At 37.9% G+C, this 13,942-nt stretch overlaps 1 protein-coding gene across 2 annotated transcripts in view; it reads left to right on the forward strand.

Annotated features, from left to right (window-relative positions):
* Positions 1–7,503: 7,503 nt before the first annotated feature.
* The window catches only part of MIPOL1 (mirror-image polydactyly 1), a 320,903-nt gene continuing 314,464 nt past the window's right edge, over positions 7,504–13,942 (forward strand). For both annotated transcript variants that reach the window (XR_569429.2, XM_008693964.2), the window contains exon 1: positions 7,504–7,689. The gene's annotated coding sequence lies outside the window, so the exon portion shown is untranslated. The remainder of the gene's footprint in view (positions 7,690–13,942) is intronic.

Genomic DNA, 13,942 nt, shown 5'->3' on the forward strand with positions numbered 1-13,942 from the left:
TGCATGCATTCATTGAAAAAGACTTTATTGCTAAAAATATTAACCATCATCTGTACTTTCAGCAAGTCATAATCTTTTTGTTGGTGGAGGGTCCTGCCTCAGTGTTAATGGCTGCTGACTGATCAGGGTGGTGGTTGCTGAAAATTGGGTGGCTGTGGCGATTTCTTAAAATAAGACAATGACATTTGCCACATCCATTGACTCTTCCTTTTCACGAATGATTTATCTGTAGCGTGCAAAGTTCTTTCATAGCATTTTACCCACAGTAGATCTTCTTTCAGGATTGCTGCCAATCCTCTCAAACCCTGCCACTGCTTTATCAACCAAGTTTGTGTCGTATCCTAAATCCTTTGTTTTTATTTCAACAATCCTGATAGCATCTTCATTAGGAGTAGATTCCATCTCAGGAAGCCACTTTTTTTTTTCATCTATAAGAAGTTAACTCATCCATTAAAGGTTGATCATGAGATTGTAGCAAATCAGTCACATCTTCAGACTCCACTTCGAATTCTAGTTTTCTTGCTATTTCCACCACATCTATAGTTACTTTCTCTACTGAGGTCTTAAATCCTTCAAAGTCATCATTGAGGGTTGGAATCAACTTCTTCCAAGCTCCTGTTAATGTTGATATTTTGACCTCTTCCCACGAATCACAAACATTCTTAATGACATCTAGAATGGTAAATCCTTTCCAAAAGGTTTTCAATTTACTTTGCCCAGATCCATCAAAGGAATCACTACCTATGACTGCTGTGGCCTTTCAAAATGTATTTCTTAAATAATAAGACTCGAAAGTCAAAAATACTTCTTGATTTGTGGGGTACAGAATGGATGTTGTGTTAGGCATGAAAACAATATTAATCTTACTGCACTTCCCCATCAGAGCTCTCAGGCGACCAGGTGTATTGTCAATGAGCAGTAATATTTTGAAAGAAATTCTTTTTCTGAGCAGTAGGTCTCAATGGTGGGCTTAAAATATTCAGTAAACCATGTTATAAACAGATGGACTATCATCCAGGTTTTGTTTTACATTTCTAAAGCACAGACAGAGTAGATTTAGCATATTTTTTAAAGGCTGTACGAACTTTAGAATGGTAAGCGAGCATTGGCTTCAACTTAATGTCACCAGCTGCATTAGACCCTAATAAGAGAGTCAGTCTGTTATTTGAAGGCTTTGAAGCCAGTCATTGATCTCTATCAATGAAAATCCTAGATGGCATCTTCTTCCAATAGGCTGTTGCATCTGCATTGAAAATCTGTTGTTTAGTGTAGCCACCTTCATTAATTAGCTAGATCTTCTGGATATCTTGCTGCTTCACCTTGCACTTTTATGTTACGGAGAGGCCTTCTTTTCTTATACTCAATGCTTTTCTTCTGCAGCTTTTTCACCTCTCTCAGCCTTCATAGAACTGAAGAGAGTTAAGGCCTTGTTCTGGATTAGGCTTTGGCTTAAGGGAATGTGTCTGATTTGATCTTCTATCCAGATCACTAAATTTTTTTCCATTTCAGCAATAAGACTGCTTTGCTTTCTAGTTCATGTGTTCACTGGAGTAGAACTTTTAATTTCTTTCAAGAACTTTTCTTTTGAATTCACAACCTCGCCTTTTGGCTCTAGAGGCCTAGCTTTCAGCTTATGTTGGCTTTTCAACGTGCCTTTCTCACTAAGCTTAATCATTTCTAGCTTTTGATTTAAAGTGAGAGACATGTGACTCTTCCTTTTACTTGAACACTTTAGAGGACATTGTAGAATTATTAATTGGTATAATTTCAATATTGTTGTGTCTCAGGAAATAGGGAAGCCTAGGGAGAGGGATAGAGATGGAAAAATGGCTGGTTGGTAAACTGGTCAGAACATATACAACATTTATTGATTAAATTTATTATATGAGCATGGTTCATGGTGCCCCAAAAATAATTACAATGGTAACATCAAAGATCATCGATCACAGATCTGAATAACAAATAATGAAAAAGTTGAAATATTGCAAGAATTACCAAAATGTGACAGAGACACAAAGTGAGCAAATGCTATTGGAAAAATGACACTGATATACTTACTTGATGTAGAGTTGCCACAAATATTCAATTTGTAAAAAACACACTATCTGTGAAATGCAATAAAGCAAAGTGCAACAAAATGAAGTATGCCTGCATATGGAGTGAAGTTGGCATCCAAATTCATTCATTTGCATATGGTTATCCAGATATCCCAGCACCATCTGTTAAAGAGACTATTTTTCCCCATTGAATGGTCTTGGTATCCTTGTCAAAAATCAACTGGCCATAGATATTTGGGTTTCTTTCTGGGCTCTATTCTTTCCATTGGTCTATATGTCTATCCTTATGTTTGTACCTCACTATTTTGGTTAACGTCGCTTTGTAATAAGTTTTGAAATCAAAACACGTGCATCCTCCATCTTTTCCTTTTCCAATATTGTCTTGACTGTTTGAGGCCCCTTGCAATTCCATATGAACTTGAGGATCAGTTTATCCATTTATGTAACAAAGGCCATTGGAATTTTTATAGGGGTTGCAATGAATATGTAGATCACTTTTGAGAGTAGTGCATTTTAGTTGTGTGGTCTTTTAATCTGTGAACTTAGAATACCTTTCTATTTAATTAGGTCTTTAATTTCTTTCAGCATTGTTTTTGTAGTTTTTAGTGTACAAGTCTTTTACCTCCTTGATTAAATTTATTACTCGTATTTTATTCTTTTGGATGTTGTAGTAAAATAATTGTTTTATTTCCTTTTTAGATTATTCATTGCTGGTATATAGAAACCATTGATTTTTGTGTATTGATCTTGTGACCTACAACTCCATTGAATTCATGTATTAATTTTTTTGGTGGATTCTTTGGGATTTTCTCTATGTAGAATCACGCCATTTGCAAATAGGGATAGATTTACTTCTTCCCTTCCAATTTGGATGCCTTTATTTCTTTTTCTTGAATAATTGCTCTCTCTAGGATTTCCAGTACAATGCTGAATAGCAGTGATGATATTAGGCATCCTTGTCTTATTCTTGACCTTAGAGGGAAAGCTTTCAGTCTTTTATCATTGAATGTTACATGTGGATTTTTCACGAATATATTTTTTATGTCAAGGGAGTTCCCTTCTATTCCTGTTTTGCTGAGTATTTTATCATAAAAAGAAGTTAAATTTTGTCAAGTGCTTTTTCTACAATCAATTGAGATGGTCATGCGGGTATTTTTCCTTTGTCATAATAATATGATATATTACATGGATTATGTTGAACCACCCTTGTATTTCTGGGATAAATCCCACTTTATCCATGGTGTTTAATCCTTTTTTAAAAAAATATTGTATGTACGTATGTATGTATGTATGTATGTATTTTAGAGAGAGAGAAAGAAAGAGAGAGTGCCTGAGCAGGGGTAGGGGGAGGAGCAGAGGGAGAGGGAGAGAGTGAATCTGAAGTAGACTCCATGCCAAGCTTGGAGCTTGCCACTGGGCCTGATCCCACCCCGAGATCACAACCTGAGCTGAAATCAAGAGGATGCCCAAGACTGAGTCACCCAGGTGCCCCAGTGTTTAATCCTTTTAATGTGCTTTTGGTGTATGTTTTTTGTTTTGTTTTGTTTTATTTTGTTTTGGTTTTTTTTGGCTGATTTATTTATTTATTTATTTATTTATTTATTTATTTATATTTATTTTTAATGTTTTTTTTTAATCATATTATGTTAGTCACCATACAGTACATCCCTGGTTTTTGATGTAAAGTTTGATGATTCATTAGTTGCATATAACACCCAGTGCACCATGCAATACATGCCCTCCTTACTACCCATCACCACCCTATCCCCTTCCCCGACCCCCCCTCCCCTCTGAAGCCCTCAGTTTGTTTCTCAGAGTCCATAGCTTAATGTGCTTTTGAATTTGGCTTGCCAGTAATTGTTGAGGAATTTTGCATCGTAAGGAATACTGCTCTGTAGTTTTCTTGTGATAGATTTGTCTGGCTTTGGTGTCAGGGTAATGCTGATCTCATAGAGTAGATCAGGAAACTTTTCCTCCTCTTCTATTTTTTGAAAAATTTTGAGTAAAACTGTTAATTCTTCTTTAAATGTAGAATTGCCCAGTGAAGCTTTTTGGTGCTGAATTTATTTTTATTTTAATTAATGATTCAATTTCTACTTGTTATAGGTCTATTGAGATTTTTCCATTTCTTCTAGAGTAAGCCTTGGTAATGTGTGTGTTTCAGGAATGTGTCCATCTCATCTCATTATTTGTTGGCATACAAATGTTCATAATATTCTCTTATAATTCTTTTAATTTCTGTAAGGTCACTTCCGATTTTATTTACATCTTCACTTTTTTTTAATCGATCTAAAGTTATGAGAATTTTTAAATATTAATGTCTCTTGGCTGTAATCTTTATTATTTCCTTCCTTGCTGGTTTGGGATTTAGTTTGCTCTTTTTCTACTTCCTTAAGGTATAAAGTTAAGTTGTTGATTTGAGAAGTCTTCTTTTTTAGTATAATCATTTACAGTTATGAATTTCCCTCTTAGCACCGCTTTCACTCCATTCCATTCCTTTTAGTATGTTGTGTTTTCATATTCATGTTTCTCAATGTATTGTTTTGGGTTGAATTATGTCCCCCGCAAAAAAGAAGCAAAGTCTAACCCCCAGTACCTCAGAATAAGACATTGTTTGGAAATAAGGTCTTTACAGAAAAATTATAATGTCATTAGGGTGATCCTAATTTAATATGATTATTAAAAAAGGGGAAATTTAGACACAGAGACAGACATGGGCAGGAGGAAGAGACATGAAAGTGCCACTTGATTTTTATGGTCTCTAGCATGTTTTGAAATCAGGAACTGTAAGGCCTTCACTTTGTTCTTTCTCAAGTTTACTTTGGCTATTCTGGATCTTTTGTGGTTCTATATGAATTTTAGGATTTTCTTTTTCTATTTCTGCAAAAATGTCATTAGAATTTGAATCTGTAGATGCTTTGGGTAGTATAGACATTTTAACAATATCGTCTTCCAATTCACAAACACAATATCTTTCCATTTATTTGTATCTTCTTTTAGCAATGTTTTGTAGTTTTCAGGGTAAAAATTACGTCCTCAGTTTATTGCTAAGCATTTCATCCCTTTATCCTAATTGATGATAAAGTAAATGGGATTTTAATTTCCTTTTCAGATTGGTTATTGTTAGTGTATAGAAACACAATTGATTTGTATACATGTAAAATCTTGTTTCTGTTTCTCTAGAGAACCCTGACTAAACACACATGGCATTCTCAGGTACTTGTGAGCATAATTTTTATTCGTTATTTTATTTCCAGAACTGAGTGTGGAGTACCTGGCACATTGCAAGAGCTTAAGATATTAGTGGACTTGAAAGCACTCATGATCAGACATTCTTTTGCTCTCTGTAAAGAAAGAGGAGCGTTCATTTTCTTCTCCCTCTCATCCTTAGCCAAATTTTAGCAAAAGCCCAACTTATAAGAGGGATGAAGGCATAGACAACATCTTTGATAATTAGCTTGAGAACAGGAAAGAAGGCTCTAATTGGTCTCTTTCATTTCCTATAAACTGGCAACTGTTAGCAGAGTAAAGAATAAAGAAATGTATATATGAGTGACTGTGGTGTGGAAGAGATTTAGGGAAAAATTAGCTATTGAAGTCTGAAACATTCAGGAAAAGAGCGTTTGAAGAGTACTTCAGGTAAGTTAGAGGAAGGACTAGGGAGAAAAGGCCTAATGTTTGAACTCACTGGATACGAAAGGTGGAAGAAAAAACAAGTTACTGAAGGGACAGAAAACATGGGGTTTTCTCTTTACCTGGGAGACTTTTAGCACCCAGAATAGCTTTAAAAAACTAGGGTTAACGTACCTTTACTTAGAGAAAAATAGTATAATCACTTTCTCTAAATTTAACCAATGAATGCATTATTTAGTTTGAATTTTCTCAATGTTGTGGTCACTCTCTCCCTTGGTTTCTTCTTATTCCTTAGCTAGGAAAAGCAATTTTCTTTCCTTTCTTTTGGACATAATTTGAGTTGGCCCTAAACCTTTTCAGAGGCCATTCTTGATTGGAGTGCCCTTCACATCTACTCTAACAAATTATACCACTCCTCTTTTTGTCTCATATATTCAGTGGTACTTTATGTCTGTAAATATCTGATTCAGACCTTGACTGAAGTAAAGAAAAAATGTATTTCAAAGCTGAATCTGTAACCTCTTTAGAGCACTGTCCATTCATTACGCTATAATAGCCAAGAGTTTGTGAATATTATAATCTATTTTGTTCCAACCAATTTTTTAAAAGATTTATTTATTTGAGAGAGAGAGAGAGAGCAGGGGGAGGGGCAAAGGGAGAGACAGAGAATCCCAAGCAGACTCCTTCTGAGCACCGGGCCCAATGGGGGACTCGGTCTCAGGACCCAAGATCACCACCCCAGCAAAAATCAGTCCCACGCTGAACCAACTGAGCCAGCAGGCACCCCTGTTCCAACCAATTTATATTCAATTTTTTTGTCTTTTTTTTATTTCCCTTTATTGCACTTACTGAAGTGCAAATTCCTTCCATTAACTTGAACCATTAACTTGGGAAACTGTCAACACTTCGTATTATGCCTATTCTCTGGGGATGTGTAAAAACAAAACAAAACAAAACAAAAACATTATCATCGTTTAACAAACACTCAGAAGAGTACCAGGCACATAGTATGTACTCCACAATTATTTGGTGTCTGAAGGAGTTAAGGTGACATTTATAAAAGCAATACTGTTATGTGGAAAAAGAAAACCACCTTTGAATTACTAGCAGCTATTTAATTGTGCCAGTCCTTTCTTGTTTCAACAGAGGAACACGAATTGAGGACTTATTCTTTAATTCTGGAAGATTCAACATTGTGTCTTAAAGAATTCATTAGTTGAACGTAAGCCTCCAGATCTCGTTCTACAGTACTTCAGTCAAAAAATTTACCACCTCCAAGTTTTAGTCTGTGAACCTTCCCTGGCCGGGAGCTAGGCATTGCTTTTTGCTCACTCAACTGGAATCCACTTTGGCCGTTTTCATTCAACCATCACTTCACAACATGCCCCCCTCTCCCCGGTGTCCTCTCACCCCAAACCACAGGCAAACCAACCAGGAAACCACAATTCCTCCAGCTTCTTGGAGAGTGCAACCCTAACTTTGAGGCCACAAGACACGTTTTTAACCACACGGTTTCCTTCCTCTAGCCCGATTGGGTTTTGTCCGGACAATATTCTGCTGTCGCAAAACGCGCCTGTCTTCTCGAAGCCGACAACCGTAGCGTCGGGCCCCTGCGGCCACGGAAAACTACGAGAAGAACCGCCTTTTCCTCCAAACTCCTACAAGTACTTCGTTAGCTCCTGAGCGGTCTAGAAGCCACGCCCCGCGGCTTTGGCGCCGCGGTGTGCGCATGCCTGGTGCGCGCCGCCTGCCCCTGCCGGGCGCCCGTTCCGCCTTAGTTCCCCGCGGCCCCGGCGCGCGGCGCGCGGCTGGTTTCCTCCCCCACCGCGCCCCGCCCGGTCGTTTGCCGGCGCGCGCACCTCCTCAGGCGGGTGGGCCTCAGAGTCCGGAGGCTTCGAGCGAAAGTCGATTGGCTGACGTGGTGGCCGCGCGTCGGGCCTCAGAAACTCTGGGCGAGCGCGCAGAGTCGGCTCCTCAGGCAGTGCCAGGCACATCTCAGGTAAACAGGTAGGCTGGGAGGTTTCGGCGACCGGAGAAAAGGAGGGGGTGGGCTTAGATCCAGCCCTGGAATTTCCGACCGCAGCCTCCTTGGCGCATGAGAAGGGGCTGCGCGGAGTCTGCACCCGGTGAATCTGCGCTCCCGCACGGCCGGGAATGATGGGGCTCACGCGAAGGTCAGCGTCGTGGGATCCGCAGGTCCTCTTTCTGGGCATAATTTCGGCATCCTCCCGTTTCCTCTGACAAGAGTTCAGCAGCTGAGCATTTATTCAAGGGTGTAGCTTTTTGTTTGCTTTTTCCTTAAGTGGCGGTTAGTTGGAGAGTTCAGGTCCTGGCTCAACCTGTGATTGACTGTGTGTGTGTCCTTGAGAGTCACTTAATCATCGTGTGTTTCAGTTCTCACACTTGTAAGTTTCAGCAAAGAATGCGATGCTTCCTTAGGCACAGAGAGCCGTGCTGTAGAAAGATAAAATTAGAATTTTTGGGTTCACAGTGTTTCTGAGCCCAAATCTCTGGAAGGTGGTACCACCCAGCAGTATTTGTGAAGTATTTTAAGCTCCAGGGATGGAAGGAACTACATAAACACAGGTAGCAGCAATATTAGGCAGGATGGTAGAAAGAAAAAAAATCCTTTTCTCCCGACAAAAGCAGGCTTTTTAAAAAAGCTCCTTTGAACATGTTATGCAGATTAAATCACTGTGGCAGTAGACAAAGTTAAACCAAAACAAAGGGCCAAACAAAACCACATTTCAGCGTCGCGCCACCCTCCAGGTAACTTTAACATACTATCATAAATTATTGGCTTTTCAAAGTTTCTCCTTGGGATTAGTGTGGTACTAACCGAAAATGACAGTTATGTAATCATTTGGGTATCCTGTGCAATAGTATACCAAGAAAATTTATTAAAGCGACTTCTACGTAAGATAACAAGATACCTCATTGATGAAATATAATGATGGCAAGTCAGAAAAATGAAAGGGGGATGTACACAATTATCTTTTAAAGGCATAGGTTTTATTAAAATCTTTTTAGTGTGTTAATTTTTAGGGTATAATATAGAGAAAACCGTATAAATCATAAGCGTACAACTCATTGAATGAACATGAACATATTCATGTATTCAGAATCAAGAAGGAGCATTACTTGCATCTTAGAAACCCCACTTTGTATGACCCATTTCCGAAGGTAACTTTTATGTTGATTTCTAAAGTCATCTATGAATTTACTATTATTGACTTTATATAAATGGAATCATACAGTAAATAGTCCTTTAAGTCTCACTTTGTTCAATATTGTATTTGTGAGATTTATACAAGTTTTGTAGCAATATTTCTTATAGTATTCCATCTAGTTTCTGATTATTATGAATACGGCTTCTATGAACGTTTTATAAGTACCATTGACCCTCGAACAACATGTATTTGGACTGTAGGGTCCACTTATGCATGGATTTTTTTCAATAAATACAGTACACTACTGTAAATGTATTTGTTCTTCCTTATGATTTTCTGAAAATTTTCTTTTCTCCGGCTTGTTTTATTGTAAGAATATAGTATATAATACATGTACAAAATGTGTATAAATAGACTTTATGTTATTGATAAGGCTTCCAGTCAACAGTAGGCTATTAGTAGTCAAATTCTTAGGGAGTCAAAAGTTAAAGTTGGATTTTTGTGTGGGATTGGTGCTTCTAATTCCTTTGCTATTCAAGGGTCAATTGTATTTTGGTGAATATATATATACACACACACACACACACGCACGCACACACACACACATACATTTCTGTTGGATATACATATACATATTGGTGAAATGGCCATATTATAAGGTATGCAGGTATGTATTTTTGGTACACACTACCAAAAATATTTTTCAAATTAGTTGTGTCAACACTCCTGTTAGCATTGTTTGAGAATTCTGGCTCCTCCAAAAGCTTGCACACTTAGTGTTGTCTTTTTCATTTTAACCATTCTGGTGGATTTATAGTGATGTCATATTGGGGTTTTTCCCTCATTTCCCTAAAGACTAATGATATTTAATACCTCTTCATATATTTATTGATCATTTAGATATCCTTTATTTCAGGGGTCATTAAATTTTTCTATAAGGGGTCGGATAGTAAATATAGGCAGTCCTTGCTTTGTAGTTTAATTTAGTGCAGTACTGTGTAAAGCTAGGACTGCTTGTATTTTCAGCTTTGCAGATCATATAGAGCCTCTGTTGTATTTTCTTCCTTCCTTTCCTTGCTTCTTTTTTTCTTTCCTTCTTTCTTTTTTGCCTGCCCACTTATTTGCTTGCCTTCCCTCCCTCTCCCTCTTTTCCTCCCTCCTTTCTTTCATTCTTGTTTCATAGATTGCTAAGACCTACTATGTTGAAAAATGACTGTTCAAAAATGACAGTTCAAGGGCACCTGGGTGGCTTGGTCAGTTAAGCGTTTGGCTCTTGATTTCAGCTCAGGTCATGATCTCAGGGTGATGAGATCAAGCCCCATGTCAGGCTGCTGCTCAGCAGAGAATCTGCTCAACATTCTCTCCCCTTCTGCCCCCCCCCCACATGTGCACTCCTGCATGCTCTTTCTCTCTCAAAGAAATGAATAAATCTTTAAAAATAAATGACAGCTCAATCTTTAGCCCCTTGGTGGTGGTGAAATTATTGAGAGGGGCTACACTGAAAAAAAATCTAAATACATAATAGTATTAAATATTGTGTGCTGTAATGTTTTGAGATTAAGTAATAGTATTAAGCAGCATGTGCTATAGCGTTTTGGAGTTAAATTTGAAATCTCTAAGCATACTTTTTTTGCTTCTTACCAGTTTTACCTCAAAGCTAATTAGAGAGCTGTTTCAGTCTTCTCTAAGCTGTTCTTATTTCTTCTACTTTTTGTCATCCCTTTAAAGCTGATGAACAGAAAGGAGGTAAAAGGTGAGAAAAGAAAGGAGAATACAACCCTTTTCTGATATTCTGATATCTGATAGTCCCTAAAGGCTAGGAAGGGATGAATACCCAAACAGTTCTGGACACTTAGAGTAAAAAAGTATAAAAAGCATAAAATACTTTCTGCAGTACTTTGACTGTCTTTTGAGCTGTTCCATTGCGGGATGGCTCGATTAAAATTTGTATCTACCTGATTGAGTATGCCCATAATTTGGAAGGTGATAATAGTGTCTTGTGCCATGAAACTCAGCTGTGGCATCCCTGCCCATAGTGGAGGTCCTCTCTTCTTTAGATGCCCCATTGGTCTGTCTAGTTCATCTTCTCTTACTTTGGGCCCCCTGCCCTTCACTCAGTACCAAAAAATATCAAAAAAACTTCTGAAAGTGTCAGAACTTTCTTTGACTACTATTTTAGCCTATGTTAACATTTTTAGCTAACGATTTCTTTTTTTTTAGGTGGTTTATAGAAGTGAATTTAGGAATGTATTTAGATATATGCTAATACTAATGACAGACTTAGGGGTAATCTCCATCAACTTGATATTTTCTTTGAGATAGATAATTGAGTTTTTCATCATTCTTACTTGATTGTTATGCAAACACAGATTTATGATAAGCCATTAGGCCTAGCTTCTACCACCAACCACTTTTGTCCTTAAGCCTTTCTTACATAGAAATTCTCGATCCAGTTATGCATTTCTATACATTTGTTTATACACACATATTCATACATATTTTGACAAATACAGATACTTTACTGGCCCCACAAAAAAATTGTACTTATATGCATTATTTTCACCATGCTTCTTGAACCAGTGTTGGAGACATTACACGTTACTATGGTTGGTAAAGGGTATGAGGTAGACCTCATATAGAAACAAATAGGGTATTTATGTAGTACAAATGTTTCATGGTACTGGACCCTGACTGATAGGGATATATCTATCAGTCCAGAGGTTGTCATTAGCTTCCTAGAGTACCTACTCCCCTGGACATTGCCTGCATCATATTGTCATTGTTGACCTCTGGGACTTTGTATTTTCCAGGATTCCAGTGGGGACAAATCTTGCCTTTTCTGTTGCAGTTTCTATTTTTAGACACTTCATTTAGGTTATATTTAATCTTGGTTTCTTTAAGGTGACTATATTTCTCTGCTACAGTCTATTTATTTGTTGCTTTTATACTTCCCTTTCCAGCGAATCTATTACTAGTATGTCTAAATATCTGGGACTGGGGATGGACAGAGGATAGCTCATTTTCATCTCACAGGCCACCTACAGAGATAGCTTTAGGGTTGATAAGAGAAAAAGGTAAAGCATAACATCAATTTTTGCTGCTCTTGTGAGTTCTGTGTTATTATTCTCAACTTCCTTTTCTGTTTCTTGGATTTTGATACTGTTTTAAAGGGGATGGGGCAGATTAAGGACATTTATTGCAAAAGCAACATGCTATATAGTGCAAAGAGCACTGGGCATAAGTGTGGTTTACTACTTTTCTGTATTAACCTTTCTTGAAATTTGGCTCTTTTGTAAAATGAGGCATTTAGACCAAATATCTCAATCCTTGGTAATTCTTTCCAAAAGACATGGTAGAGAAGCACAGAGTTTAGAATTTAGATGATCCTAGAGGTCATTTAGGCTATTATCTCAGGTTTTCTCAGAACACTGAGGCCTTGAGAGATTGTATTTAGTCACATAGTTTTTAGAATCCAGTTCTCCTGACTTATTCCAGTTGCCTTTTCTGTATGCTACTTTGTAAGAACCAGCCGCCTTTTTTTTTTTAAGATTTTATTTATTTGACAGAGACACAGTGAGAGAGGGAACACAAGCCAAGGGAGAGGGAGAAGCAGGCTTCCTGCTGAGCAGGGAGCCTGATGTGGGGCTCGATCCCAGGACCCTGGGATCATGACCTGAACTGAAGGCAGACGCCTAACGACTGTGCCACCCGGGTGCCCCAAGAGACAGCCTTCTAAGATAACCCTGGTATTCATCCTCTTGTGTAATCCTTTTCCGTTGAGGGTAGACTACCGAGAGGCTCACTCCTAATAGGATATGACAAAGGTAGTGGGATGTCACTTAAGAGATTATGTTAAAATAGACTATAACTTCCTTTTTGCCAGCCCTTTTTTGCTTGCTCACTTCGATGAAGCTATCTGGTTGCTATATCATAAGCTGACGTATAGAAGGACCCACCTGTCGAGGAATTGAGGGGAGCCTTTGACCAATAGCCCGCAGAGTTTAGTAACGCCCTGGGAACTGAATCCTGCCAACAACCACTGAGTGAAGTTAGAAGATCTTGTCCCAGTTAAACCTTGAAATGACTGTAGCCCTGTTGATGCCTTGATTACCACCTCGTGAGAGACCCTAAACTGGAGGACCTAGCTAAACAACACCAGATGCCTCAGGAACTGAGATAACAAATGTGTGTTGTTTTAACCTGCTAAGTTTTGGGGTAATTTGTTTAGCAGCAACAAATGGGTAATAAACTGCTCTTAGTAATTTTTAAATTTTAATAAAAAAAATTGTTAATAAAGGAAATAGTTCACCCTGAAGTTTTTGTGAACATAACTTTAGTCAGTTTTTATCATTTTAGACATATTTGGGAATATGTTATTTTTACTCTTTAAAAATGAAAATATTAGGGGCTCCTGGGTATCGCAGTCGTTAAGCATCTGCCTTCAGCTCAGGGCGTGATCCCGGCGTTCCGGGATCGAGCCCCACATCGGGCTCCTCCGCTGGGAGCCTGCTTCTTCCTCTCCCACTCCCCTGCCTTGTTCCCTCTCTTGCTGGCTGGCTCTCTGTCAAATAAATAAATAAAATCTTTAAAAAATAAAAATGAAAATATCAATCATTTGTTCTGTATTTGTTTTAGTTAGAACTTAATTACCATGTATTTGTTTGATCTCAAAACTGGCAACAATAAAGAGATAATTACTTTGAAAGTTGAGAATTACTACTTTGGTTGAAGGTTCCACTGAACTGGATGATTGATGAGACAAATTTACCATAGAACTCCTTTTGGCAGTTGACAGGAGCACCTTTGATTCAGCTATTGTCTGTATTGAAGGTGTTTTTAATTTAGATTGTTTACTGTTTGGGATGTATATACTCACGTCATCTACTCTTGTTTATCTGTAGTTTTGCATTATGGTGATTTTATTGTATATAAATACTGTTTTGAGAATTGCCTTTAATATTCCTGGATTTATAAGTTTTGGAAGCTACTAGAATACAACAGGGATTATTTTGCTGGAACCCTTAATCCTGAATCTTGTTTTATTTTCTGTTGAGGTATATACCAACAACGCCTCTTCATAAT

Source organism: Ursus maritimus, unplaced genomic scaffold (genome assembly GCF_017311325.1).
Source record: "Ursus maritimus isolate PB19 unplaced genomic scaffold, ASM1731132v1 scaffold_36, whole genome shotgun sequence".
Classification (NCBI taxonomy): domain Eukaryota; kingdom Metazoa; phylum Chordata; class Mammalia; order Carnivora; family Ursidae; genus Ursus; species Ursus maritimus.